The sequence below is a fragment of the Canis lupus genome, chromosome 18 (genome assembly GCF_011100685.1).
Source record: "Canis lupus familiaris isolate Mischka breed German Shepherd chromosome 18, alternate assembly UU_Cfam_GSD_1.0, whole genome shotgun sequence".
In the NCBI taxonomy this organism is placed as follows: Eukaryota; Metazoa; Chordata; class Mammalia; order Carnivora; family Canidae; genus Canis; species Canis lupus.
In genome coordinates, this window is record NC_049239.1 from 9073533 (window position 1) to 9086558 (window position 13026).

At 39.8% G+C, this 13026-nt stretch overlaps 3 long non-coding RNA genes across 28 annotated transcripts in view; 2 read left to right on the plus strand and 1 right to left on the minus strand.

Annotated features, from left to right (window-relative positions):
* LOC111090871 overlaps positions 1-9682 on the plus strand; it is a 49428-nt gene extending 39746 nt beyond the window's left edge. For both annotated transcript variants that reach the window (XR_005373112.1, XR_005373111.1), the window contains exon 3: positions 9514-9682. This is a non-coding gene — a long non-coding RNA (uncharacterized LOC111090871). The remainder of the gene's footprint in view (positions 1-9513) is intronic.
* Positions 1-12356, minus strand: part of LOC102152966 — a 44024-nt gene extending 31668 nt beyond the window's left edge. For 8 of the 15 annotated variants that reach the window (XR_005373096.1, XR_005373109.1, XR_005373103.1 and 5 more), the window contains exons 1-3: positions 12044-12355; positions 6537-7010; positions 3002-3161 (exon numbers count right to left, since the gene is read on the minus strand). This is a non-coding gene — a long non-coding RNA (uncharacterized LOC102152966). Of the gene's footprint in view, positions 1-3001; positions 3162-6536; positions 7011-12043 lie in introns of all 15 variants that reach the window. The other 7 variants (XR_005373108.1, XR_005373107.1, XR_005373099.1 and 4 more) reach the window with 4 other exon arrangements.
* A 91-nt stretch (positions 12357-12447) lies between these two features.
* The window catches only part of LOC102152917, a 48570-nt gene continuing 47991 nt past the window's right edge, over positions 12448-13026 (plus strand). For 7 of the 11 annotated variants that reach the window (XR_005373087.1, XR_005373085.1, XR_005373086.1 and 4 more), the window contains exon 1: positions 12448-12750. This is a non-coding gene — a long non-coding RNA (uncharacterized LOC102152917). The remainder of the gene's footprint in view (positions 12751-13026) is intronic. The other 4 variants (XR_005373088.1, XR_005373089.1, XR_005373094.1 and 1 more) reach the window with 3 other exon arrangements.

A 13026-nucleotide genomic window follows, 5' to 3' on the forward strand; every position in this document is an offset into this window, starting at 1 on the left:
TAGCAACAAAACAATAAATATCCTTTATTGAGAACCTATAAACTGGACATTATAATACATCCTTTCATAGTAACTCATTTAGTGATAGTAATTATGAGTTTCAAAATGATTGTGTAGTTCATCAAAGTCACACAGGTAGTAGAAGACCCCATATTTTAAGCCATATATGTTTTATTTCAAAGGCCCTGATTTGAATTACTGATGCCTTTTGATAAATTTCAAACTATTTCCCATATCCCCTTCTCCTCCCACTCCACCAGCCTGGAATGTGACCACTTCATCATGTTCACATACTTTTGTCAATCAATGGTGAATCCTTGGGATTGGTGACAAGGTGTTAGATACATCCTTATCAGATGCTGAGGTGAAATAATATTGAGAACCCTTTTTTTGATCCTATTTATTATCTCTCCCGGATTTGTTACCCTTGTAAGAAAGAAACTATTTTCTTTATCTATCTGCTGCCTTCCCCATATAACATCAGTATGTGCCCTAGAACAATGTTTTGCTTCTATCATTTCTGTATAAGTTTTTAAATAGCATTTTTGAATAAAGAATACTGAGTAGATTATATAAGTGAAAATAATACAAGATACTAGGGATGACTTTGTTTTAGGTAAAGAGGCTTCCTGGAAGGTGACATTTTTCATTTCTTTTGGCTGTGAGGACCTTGACTTAGCAGAGGTGAAGGTTAAAGGCAGTCTAGTTTGAGAGAATTGCATAATGGTCTGAAGTAAAACATTCCTTGATGCTGAAGAGAAATGACAATGCTGATAGATTTCCTACAGCTATAGAACAGATGAGCAAGAAAGCTTAATTCTGGGAATTTCTGTTTTCTATCCCAGGGATTATTCCTTGGGCCATTATCACTTTAGTGGATGAAGGTACTTGCTAAAAATAAGCTACTAATGTTTTCCTTAGCATTAAAGCACACGTCAGAAGAGACTAATGACCCAATGCTGTACTGTTTTCTTTTCATTTCAGTTGGCCTCAAACAAATAAACCTGATAAATATTATCAGAGTCACATATGCTCATTAAGGGTTATAGTCAGTGGCTATGTTTGTTTTACTGTGTAATAGATGATGAAACCATGGTGATGAGTGGACTAAACTGGAAGTGTTTTCGTTTTTTCCCATCTTAACACTGGAGACTTGATCATTGTTTTTTTTTTTTTTTTTTTTTTACTTCCTTGTATTAGAAATAGAACAGCTTACTAAAACACTTATTCATTTTGACATGTCTTAAAGCAGTGTACATTCACATCTTCTGATTTAGTTCAATGGTACATAGTAGATGTTCAAAAGTCATTCTTAAATATAGCACTGAATGTTAAGTAAGCACTTTTAGTGGCTAGACAACTAGTGTGAAAGCTTTCAAATAAGAAACAGTATTCTTTAACAACTTATTAACCCACTATAATTGAAGATTTTGTTGGTAATTATTTTATAGATTATAGAATAAAATTTGACTCATGCTATATAAAACTTATGTCATAAAAAGTCAAGGTACATTGTACTGGCTCACTGCTTTTTTTTTTTTTTTAAGGTTGCAAACCAGTAAAAGAAAATAAGCACTGTATTTATTTCCTAATGAAAATACTACACATTTTCATATCAGATCTTCATGGCTTTCATATTTTTGAAGAGACTATTAAAAAACAATGTGTCTTCTCACACTTCTGTAAATTTTTGTCAAAAGAGTAAAATTGTACCTGGAATTTGACTCTCTGTAAGGGCTATTTTCCCTTCTTGCTCTAATCCATCCTCCTGATCTTTCTAAAATATAGTCTGATCACATCAACCTCCCATGTAAAAACCTTCAATGGTCCCCTATTAACATGATCCAAACACACCTTCACCTGATTTGTATGACTGTTCCCATCATGACCTGTTTTAGCTCCTTTTAAAATTCTCCTTTCACTCAGCTATTACTCCCCTCTTAAGCAACTCACAATCGCCCAAACTTCATATGTCCTGACACTTGCAGGCTTTTGTCTTTCAGTCTTCAAATACCCTCCTCCTTATCTTCTGGGTAAAATTGTTTTCATTATGATTACACTCAAATATAGATTCTTCTGAGATTTTTTTTCCAGTTTACCCCCTAACATCTAGTAGTTCTCTTTTCTGTGCATTCTCCAGGCATTCATAACACAACATTTCCATCACTCTGCATTTTTGTTATTTGTTTTAATGTCTACTCCCTCCTGTGCTGAGAATGTTGTCTTTTTTTTCCCAAGTAAACTCTTAACACTGATACAATCTTTACCCCAAGCAGGTTCTCCATAAACTTCCATTTACAACACAGTTGAATAAATGTATCATGAACTGCTCCTCCTGAAGAAGGAACACACTCAGAGCTCATGACTATTAGTAGCCTAGTGCTAATTGCAGTTTCAGACAGGAGTTCCAGACTGAAGCCAATGATATGGTTCTGCAAAAGTGCCCAAGTACCTTTTACTTTCTAGTTAAAACCACATATACCCAAGAGAATATCAAGAGTGATTGCTTGAACACAACCACCCCTTGCTTCGTCCCCGTAAAAATGGTGGACACAAACGCCTTCTTGCTTGAAAGTTTCTTTGAGTCTCTGCTGAGATGTGTTCATTTAGAAGAACAAAGGGTGATTAGCATGTCACCAGCCAGACAGCAGGAATTGTATGTTTGACAGCCACTTCCACAGGGACACAGCCCTGCGTTTAGTTTCCAAACAGATTTCAGGGACCTGACTTGGCAGAGGAAGTATGTCTTTCAGAGAAAGCTGCACAAGACCAAAGAAAACAGCCTCACACCTGATAGCAATAATGGTTCCACTAACATCTTCCAAATCAGCTCTGTAGTTACACACTTAATGCCATTTATAAGTGGTAGCCATTAGAGTACATTTATAAAAACAGAGAATGACACAGATGGAAGGAGCCTTCGAAGTTATTTTGTTAATACCCGTTCTTATGCAGATATGGATGTAATGGCTAAAAAACAAGTACTATTTGTGTAACTTACTTGAGATACAGGGAAAAAATTCAGGTGAAGATAATGCTTGGAGGTGGTGTTGTGATAGAATGGACAGGCCATCAATTCCGGATCAGATAAGCCCTGGTTCATCACTTATCACTTCTATGACCATAGGAAAGTTACTTAACCTCTTCATATGTTTCTTCAACTGTAAAAAATGGGGGTGGGGATTGCTATCTTTTTTAGAGTATAAGTGGTAAAGATTATCTTATATCTTATCATATCTTATCTTATGTTGTGGTAAGGATTAGAGATTCTACATGTGGAACATATAAGTCCTCAAAAACTGATGGGTATTATTACTACAGTGGGAATCATGTTTGGGGGAGATTTTTGTCATTTGAGGCTACAATATCCAAATGTTCTTAGTATTTGGGAAGAACCCTGAGGTAGAGGAGTAAGGCTCATCTTCCACTATAGAAGCAGTCAGCAGGAGAGTGAACACCTGGTCAAGTTCAGCCAATCAGAACTTGTTGCCTGGGGCTCTGAATATGAAAGTCACAGGCTGCAGGGACACAACCCAGAACTCTTAGCCTGCATTCTGCTATAGAATCGGGTTTGTAGTCTCCTTTGGTTCCTATATGTCCTCTGAGCCTGGCGTTTTGGGGAGCTCTCTAATATCCTCCAGAAAATTTCTTGTTTAGGTTAAATAAACTTGACTAGTTTATTTCTGACTAGTAAGACACTCATAGATACAATTCTAATAGAGACAGAAAAATATTTTCCAATCTACTCACAGTCCATTGTTAACACACTTTGAACTCTATCACTTCCTCAGTAATAACCACAGCTTAATTTCCTGTGTTCATGGAGGAAGAGTAGTCTATAAAAATGGGAAATTGTGGATGAACCACAAAGTTTACTTTAATTCACAAGATTAAGCAATTATATACACAAACCGAGGCTTGAGAGGCATCTCTGTCTACTCTGAGTTTAGGGACCTGACCCAAATCAAAGCAGTGTCAGACAGTAGAGGCCCAGAAAATCCAGGCTCACCAAGCTAATGCCAGTTAAAACAAAACAAAACAAAACAAAACAAAACAAAACAAAAACAACAACAACAACAAAAAAGATCATCTAGGGTAGGCATGACTTTATGTTCAGTAACCAGTGATTTTTTTGTTTTTAAATTGGAGGGAAATACATGACAGATGTGTTGGTTCTAGAAAGAATAAAAACAGCTTAAATCATCTAGGGGGTGAAGGGGAGAGAAGGTACTACAATACAGAATTAAATCAGAAGGGAGTGGGCAGGACTGTTATGGTTGAGGGTAGCAAGGGGATGATGTGCTCAGCAGCAGAAAACAAGGTGGGGGTGAGGAGCCATTAGACTACAAGCATCAACCAAAGCCGAAAACTGCCCTGAACTCCACTCTAAAGGAATACAATACAACCAGAGGAATAAAATGCTAACAAAAACTCAAATGGTGTAATAACATTAAAGCACATTTACATAAATTTAATAAAACAAAGGAAATATTGAATCAGTAGCCTGTGCAGAGTTCCATCAGAGCAGTAGTTCTAAACATTTCGTGTACATTATCTGTGTCTCTTAAAAAACACAGATCCCTGGACCACTTGCCCAATAGGTGCTGCTATGTTTTTTGTGTGGAGCCAGAAGTGTGCATTTTTTTAACTGGTTTGAAGGTGCTTCTAAAGCAAGCATCACTCAGTATACTGCAGAAGAGTCCAGCAAGGTTTTTTAGTTTTTATAGGTATAATGCCAATTTGTGTTGTCCTAAAACAATATGCTTGAGACTAAGACATTCGACATTACAGTTATGAATAATCAGGAGGAATTGAACTCATTTATGAAAATTTAACTTCCTATGTAGACTTGTTACCTGATGATGTGTACAACCCAGTGATAGGAATAGCCATCATGTATTGAGCCCTCACTGTAGACCTGATACTGCTAAGTGCTTATTAATATGCATTAAATAGTTTGTTCTTCAAAGTAACTCTATAAGGTTTGTTTTATTACCATCCCTATTTTACAGATAAGAAACTGATTAACAGAGGGGCATCTGGGTGGCTGTGGTTGAGCATCTGCCTTTGGCTCAGGTTGGATCCTGGGATCAAGTCCAGCATCAGGCTCCCATGGGGAGTCTGCTTCTCCCTCTGCCTATGTCTCTGCTTCTCTCTCTGTGTCTCTTATGAATAAATACATAAATAAATAAAATAAAAGAAAGAAGTTTCTTTCTTTTATAAAAGATCAACAGAAAGGATGAGAATCTTAGGTATCACATCCTTGTGATGGTTATTTTTGTGTCAACTTGACTAGGCTATGAGGCATCCAGACATTTGGTCACAGGTTATTCTGGGTGTGTCTGGATGAGATGAACCTTTAAATTGGTAAATTGAGTAAAGCAAATTACCTTTTTGGATGTGGGTGAGCCTTATCCTATCAATTAACCTGAATACAACAAAAAGGCTGGTAAGAGGGAACTTGGCCTGCCTGACTACTTGAGCTAAGACATTGACATTTCTTGGTCTTGGACTGGAAGACCAAAACTATACAACACTTGCATCTCTGGCTTTCCTTGTTCTCAAGACATTGAAGTCAGATTGGACTTTACACCATCAACCCTCATCTCCTGGGTGGCCAACTTGCTGACTGCAGATCTTCGGACCTTCAGCCTCCTGGAGGGAAGATGATCCTTTATATAAAGTGGCAAAGAACTTGACCAAATTGTGTTTTAGTGTTTTGTGGAAGGTAGAACTTGCAAGTGATGAAATTGATTATTTAGCTGAGGAGATTTCTAAGTGAAGTGTTGGAGTGGTTTGGTTCCTTCTGACCTCTCAAAGAAAAAAGAAGAGAGTCAATTGAAGAAACAATTCTAAGCACCAAGGAACCAGAACTTGAAAGTTTGGAAAATTCTCAATAACACTGAAAAAAAAATGAAAAAACTTTTGAACAGAACATTAAGGGTGTGGCTCAACAACCATATGACAGGAGATCCTTAATTCTACTTATAAGCTTAATCTGCTACCTCAACAGAAGGGAGAATAGAAATGGGATTATATCAGCTGACATACTGCTAGTTTGAGCTAAGGGGGTGGTGGGGGCAGAAAGGGTGGAACAGAATCAAAGAAGGCTGTTGGACTTGAATTTTACAGAATGGGACCACAGAGCTATTCAACTGCACTATCTTCCAAAAGCAGTTCAGAGATTGTCACAACTGCCACTCCTGGGTGGGATACCTATGACATTCCTCCAGGAAGCTCCCAACTGTCTTAATGTTAATCCTTTACTAGAGGGGAAAACAACCTTAACTTGATACTGGCAAGGCCTCCAGTATCTTGTTCTCTTTAGCATTGAAAATTCTTTTGAAAACCTCCCTTTTTCCTTACCTCCTCTAACCCCTTAGGATATAATCAGTTGCTCCTCACAACCCTGGTGCAGTTCTTTCTTGCCCACAGGTCCTACCCAGTGCTTTAATAAAATCACCTTTTTGCACCAAAGACACCTCAAGAATTCTTTCTTGGTCATCTGTTCCAGACCTCACCCCACAAAACCTCACCTGTATTCCAAAACTACATCACCTTGACTATACGACAGTTTCAGTAAAACTTTTGTTCCCAAAAGATCTCTAGACAGCTAGCTTTATCCTTCAAGTATGATTCAGTCTTTCACATTCCCCTTACACCAATGGGATAGATAAAAATGTGACTTGACTGAAGGTTCCAGGTGCTTGGATTTATTCTTCCTTCTTAAAATGTCTTTGGGTGGAGGGACAGAAATTTCTCCATTCCTCCCTTCATGAAGCTGTGTAGACAGGCCACCAAGGGAAGGAGCAACTGAATCTCTCATTTCTACATGACGTGACCATGTCACCAACACCTGTGTTGAAATGAAGTTTCACCAGATGCAGCCTGGCCCCTGAGGGGACTGCACAGCCGCGGCATCTCCAGGAGGGCCCATTGATGACACACACTCCAAGCAGCTCATCAGACCACCGTGTGCTGACCTTCTGCGGTCTGGAAAGAATGGAGCACTTGGAAAAAATACAAACACATATTTAGTACTGACATAAAGGTAAATGCAACAGCATTTCTGGTCTTTAGCTTAACACATACAATGTATGGAGTTCACAGGTAGTTTGAGGTCAGGTTTGAATCTTGGTAAAGAGTTAGTGATTGGTTATAAAGTGACATGAATCACACTTTTTTCACAAATGGGAAAAAGGGTCCCAAGGACGTTTGCTTATGGATGTCTTGGAGCTTGAAAACGAGAAATGCTAATGACGAAGGACAGTTGGAAGAAAGGCAGGCTGGGATGAGGGGTCCCTGCCCTAAGAGGAAACTACCCGTAAAAGGATTTTACACCGCCCTGGAAGGAGCCCTCTACCCTTTCCCACGTGATAGTTGACAAAACCTGATTGGGTGACAGGCACATGGAGGGTTAATTAGATTAAAACAGCCCACCAACAAGCTCATAAAAACCCCTAGACTTAGAAACTCCAGTGGCTACTCTCTTCAGTCCCCTACCTCTTCAGGAGCTCTGTACTCAATAAACTTTACTACCACTCAATAAACTTTGCTCTGCTGCCCACCACTCTTTGTCTAGACTACCTCTTCATTCTTCAAAGCAGGGTGACCAAGAATTGTGGTCACCAAAATAAACAATCCTGTAATGTGAAGAGGGAAACCCAGGTTAAAAAGGTCCCCTTGTAGATGTGGGATTTAGTATTTTGTGAAGACATAGGCAAATGGCCATGATGAAAAAGGCATGGGGATAAGGGACTCTAATTGTGTGGAGTCCACTGCCCTTACACTTAGGGAGGTTCAGCCTGGGAGGTTCATCATACAGCTACACAAGGCAGAAAATACAACATACTACAACTAGAGCTATCAGCCTTGCAATCTTCATGAATCCGAAACCAAACCATGACATTACCCTGCTTAAAGCCTTTTAATCCCTTCCACTACATGAATAAAACTGCTGAAAAGCCTTAATCTGGACTGTGATCGTCTGTCTTGTGCACATTCCAATAACCTAATTCCATGCCTTCTCTCCTTTGCTAGCTATGTTCCCTCACACTCCTTGGTTCCTGGCATGTGTCTGTCCTTTTTTGCCTTGTAGACTTGACACATGAAGGGTTTCTTTCAGATCAGACTGCTCATCCTCTTGACCTTGGCTGTCTTATCCTTCTTGGTATTATTACTTCTCCAATCCAAGTCTCACTCCCTCATTGATGTTATTTTCATTAACTTCCTTAGCACTGTATATTATGAAATTACTTTGTGGTCCACCTAGACTATGAGGGCCATGAGCACCAGGACCATGTCTGTGCTCCACCACCTTATATGTGCCTGGAATGTGGGAGATGTTTAATAAGTATTTGTTGAATAAATGAATGAGTTTAAAGTCTCTGTAACAAGAGCTGAGCTGTCCCTGTCCATGCCATGATGTTACAGTTGCCTGATGCAGAAGCCAAAGGAGCCTGGAGAATGAGCACTGACTGACTGACCCTGTGGCCAACCTTTTTGTGACACCAGCAAAAAGAAAGGTGAAAGGTGTTGCCACCAACGAGGCCCACAGCGTGTATCTGTGTGAAGGTGGAGGGGTACACCTGGAGGCTGAGTAAAAGCCTGAACTTTACAAGTACCCTGGTTCAGCTGCTTCAGTCCACAGAGGGATGCTTTCCAGTTGGTCTGCCAAAAGCAGGGAGCCTGGTATTCACACAAAGAAGCAGTAGGGGCTACCCAGAACCCTACCCTGTTAATAACTCAAGAGAGTACAGACTTGCAAGCCAGTGGTGACCAGAAAACTTGAGTCTCAGGCCCAGGGTGGCTGAAGTTTAAAGGTCAGGTAGCCAGCCCATTGGACCACAGAGGCAGCCTTTGGATCAAGAAGGACATCAGCCAGATCCAACACTAAAGGCTCCATCAAGAGCAGGAGTTGGTGGCACTTAGACAATATCTGCCTAAGAAGAGATGTACTGGTCACTTTAATGCAGTGTGGCCCGACTTAGTTGGGAGGGAAAAGCAAACACCAGGGTAACCAAAAAAATAAGACAAAGCAGAATAACCTTGTCCTATTTCTTTATCAAAAACCAACATTCCCATGGGAAAGAGTGGTTTCCATTTCTGGTCAAAGCAGCAGCTTTATAAGCTTATGTCTACTTCCTTCCCCATCAATCCCTTGCAGACTGTCACCAAAGAATCCCTTGAGAAATGTCAAAGCCCTGATTCCTTCATTCTCCTTTTCCCATGGAATGCAGATAGACCTGAGTAAAATGAGATAGCACATGCAAGTTGCTTTATGAATTTGCAAAGACTCATGACAGACTTTAAAAATCTACCCCAAGGGAAAACTGAGAGGATGGAGAAATTGAAGATGATACTGCCATTCTCTTTAGTAGTAGGAGCCCTGTCCTGTCCCTTTAATTTTGTAACTAGCATAGTGTGGAAGTCAGATCAGTAGCTGTCTTTTGCAGATGGTCTATTGCATTTGCTATTGACATTACAACCTGTTCCCTTTTCTTTCCCTTCCAGTGGCAGCCAAAGCCTCAACCAAAGGCTCTTGAAAGAAGAAACATATTCAAAGCCATTAGTCTGTGGTTGCGTGTGTGTTTGGGTCTCCAACTCGCATTCACTCCATCCTGATAAGTTTCTGTTTCTGAGAGGGATCAACCTGTTGCTGAAAGATTTATCATCAGGGAACTGTGAGGTAGGAGAAGGCCTTTGCTTGAACCAAAATTGGTCATTCAGAGTTCATACTGTAACTTGATCATTTATTTATATTTTATGCATCTTCCACCAAGGAGGAGAGGGTACATGTGGGACCATTACCTCACTGAATGTAGTATGGTCAAGTGACTATCTCATTGGACAGCATTAGAGAGACATGATTGTGCAGCTCATGTGAATATTGTTTTTAACTCTTTGGGTGCTGTGTGATCTCCAGTGAGCAGGGTGAAATCAGATTTTGCCTTCACTATTCACATCCAAGGCAGATGGGATCAAGAGATATGGCTCCTGTTTCCAGCAGACAAGTGCCCCATATACATACATATATCTCTTCACCCACTCATGAAAGAGAACATGGCTGAGAAGAGGTGACAACAGGTCTGAAAAAATCTAAGGATGGACTATAGAAGACTCTTTATTATTAATTGTATAATTAATTGTAATTAATTATAATATTAATTGCCTATATTCATAAGATGTTCAGTCACATGAAACTAATCCATGACCAGAAAAGGCAGGGACATCTTAGCACTGCTCTATAAACATAGTAACACCTATAAATGTATGCCTTCATCCCTGTCAGACAGTACTTATTCCATTTTCTCACTTAATTTGTGAATATTTTCATTTTTTAAAAAAATTTATTTATATATTTATTTGAGACAGAGAGAGATCACAAGCAGGGGGAAGGGGTGGAAGGAGAAGCAGATCCCCAGGACCCTGGGATCATGACCTGAGCCGAAGGGAGACACCTAACTGACTGAGTCCCCCAGACACCCCTGGATATTTCTATTATTCACAGATGAGGTGATGAAAGTCTAAGGGATGATTTGCCCAAAGTCATGGCCCAGAACTGGGATTCAAGCCCACCTTCGGATGCTTAGACCAAAGATCTATTCTCCAAGTTCTCTAAAACCACTTCTAAAGGTTAGATATATGAGTGCACATTTGAACTACCCAATCCTCACCCTCAGTTAGCAGACCCCCAATCCTGATTGGTTCACATATGAAGGGAAACGTGGTGATCCTGGGTTGGCCATTCAGATTGGAACAAAGTAACACAGACCTGAGCCTCCATGGAGTTAAGTAAAATGGGGCTGTGAGAGGAATGCCCATAATCTCTTGTTGCTGAACTCTCAGAAGCTACTTTTCTTTCTACCTCTAATTCTTATTTGGGATTCTCCAAAATCTTCCTCTTCTTACTTAAAGATACACAAGGTTGGTTCATTCAATACATATTCTTAACCAAGTTCTTCTTTTCCTTCCTCTTGTCTTTGCATGTAGGGGCAGCTATACAATGTAGTTCTGGCCAAGAAGACATAGGCACAATTCCTTGGGATTGATTATGGGTTCAAAAATTAAAAGGCAAAGATGTGCCCTTCCCATTTCTTACTGACTAGAAAGCAGATGTTATGCCTGAAGGGGCAGAAGCCATCTGGAAAATATTTTAAAAAACAAAACAACAGAGCTCAGAGATCATTGAATCAGGATATCAGCCCTGGACAGTCTACCTCTAGACTTTGTAACAACTATGAAAAGAAAAATACAGCTGTTGATTCAACCTCTGTGAATTGAGTATTCTGATATTTCCAAATAGAAGAGGCAACTTGAGCTTAGAACTAGTAGAATATTGAAGTGTAATATAGAAGAGGCAGTTCTTGAGCATAGAACTAGAATATTGCATGCCTTTGAAGCATATGAAACTGATTGAAATGATTTGAACATCTCAGCTATGATGGAGAGGGGGGCAGGAAAGCCATCCACACATAGAGATCCTGAGGAACTACATTGTACATGTAAGAGGAATGGTCTTTGAGATGCCCACTTCTAAATCTTCCATCTTTTCCAGATTAGAACTGAATGAAGATACCCTGGTCAGGCTTCTTTAGGTTATTTGAAGAAAAATAGATAGAAAACTTTGGGTAAAGATGGCTATTGCAAAGACAGAAGAAATGTGGAATAATCTGGAATATTGACCAGACACCATAGTAGTTCAGATTCCATTTATTACTAATCTATTCATTCATTTACTAATTATGCAACAAAATGTTTATGAGCACCAATAATAATAACAGATGCACATATCCATGGTAAATATGATTTATCTGCTTTCAGGAAATTTTAATATGGGTCTCAAGGCATACTTCCTATAAAGTCGATGAACATCTGGAGAGTTGGGATCTGCATAAGGTTCACAGAAAATTGGAACAATAGCTCACATAGCTAAGGACAAAAATAATAATAATCTGCTCTGTTGTTGTTCACCGAGCATTTGTGCTTTCCCAAGAAATGATTTAAGAGGATTAGTTTGAGACCAGTTAGGGTGAATACCTACTTGACAAGTCATCTCAAAAGGTGATTGGATTTCCTCCTGCCCAGTTATAGTGGCTGCTGCTGGAGGGTTTTCATGACTGTTAGTCTGCTGAGGCTGCAATGGCAAAATACCACAGACTATGTGGCTTCAACAACAGAAATATATATTTCTCACAGCTGTGAAGGCTAGAAGTCCCGGGTCAGGGTCTGGGATGGTCAGTTTCTGGTGAGAACTCCCTTTCTGGATTGCAGACAGCCGCCTCCTTGCTGTTTTCACACAGTGGCGAGAGAAATCTTGGATATCTCTCTTCTTCTAAAGGCACCAAACCTTTATGATTAGGGCTCCACCTTTATGACCTCATTTAACATTCATTATGTCCTCTCAGGCCCTATCTCCAAATGCAGTCACAATGGGGGTTAGAGCTTTAATATATGAATTTTAGAGAAGAGAGAAACACAAATGTCCAGTCTGTAACAGCGACTGGTCCTGCCACCTAGAGACACTCTTTATGAACATTAACGCACGTCAGGAAGAAAATTAGGGACACTTCCCTTCTAACTTATCTCTTCAGACACTTTGGATTTTCCATCAAATGTTCCAGTAGAAAAAGACATGCTTCTATGAGATGGGGACAAAAATATTACACCAGGAGGGTGTAGTAGTCAGGATCTCCCTGTGCAGGCCACCCAGCTTATTCACTTCAAGGAGACACCATATCTGGCCAACAGGTAATCCATTTCAACTGATCTGTTTCTAGGGCCAGGAAATTCATGGGCAAATCATGGAGAGCCACTGCTGGGAGATAAAGGAGGGATATAAAATGCTACCTGGGATCTATACTTGAGTCTCACACACATAAACAAAAACAAGGGTTCTTTAGAGGACTCTCAAATTGAGGTCAAGGTCAGATATTGGCATTCTTGTTTAATAGAGAAGGAAACAAAAAGAAGAGAATATGCCAAAGTGGTAGAAAGAGCTTATGATAAAAACAGTTTCCCAAGCCC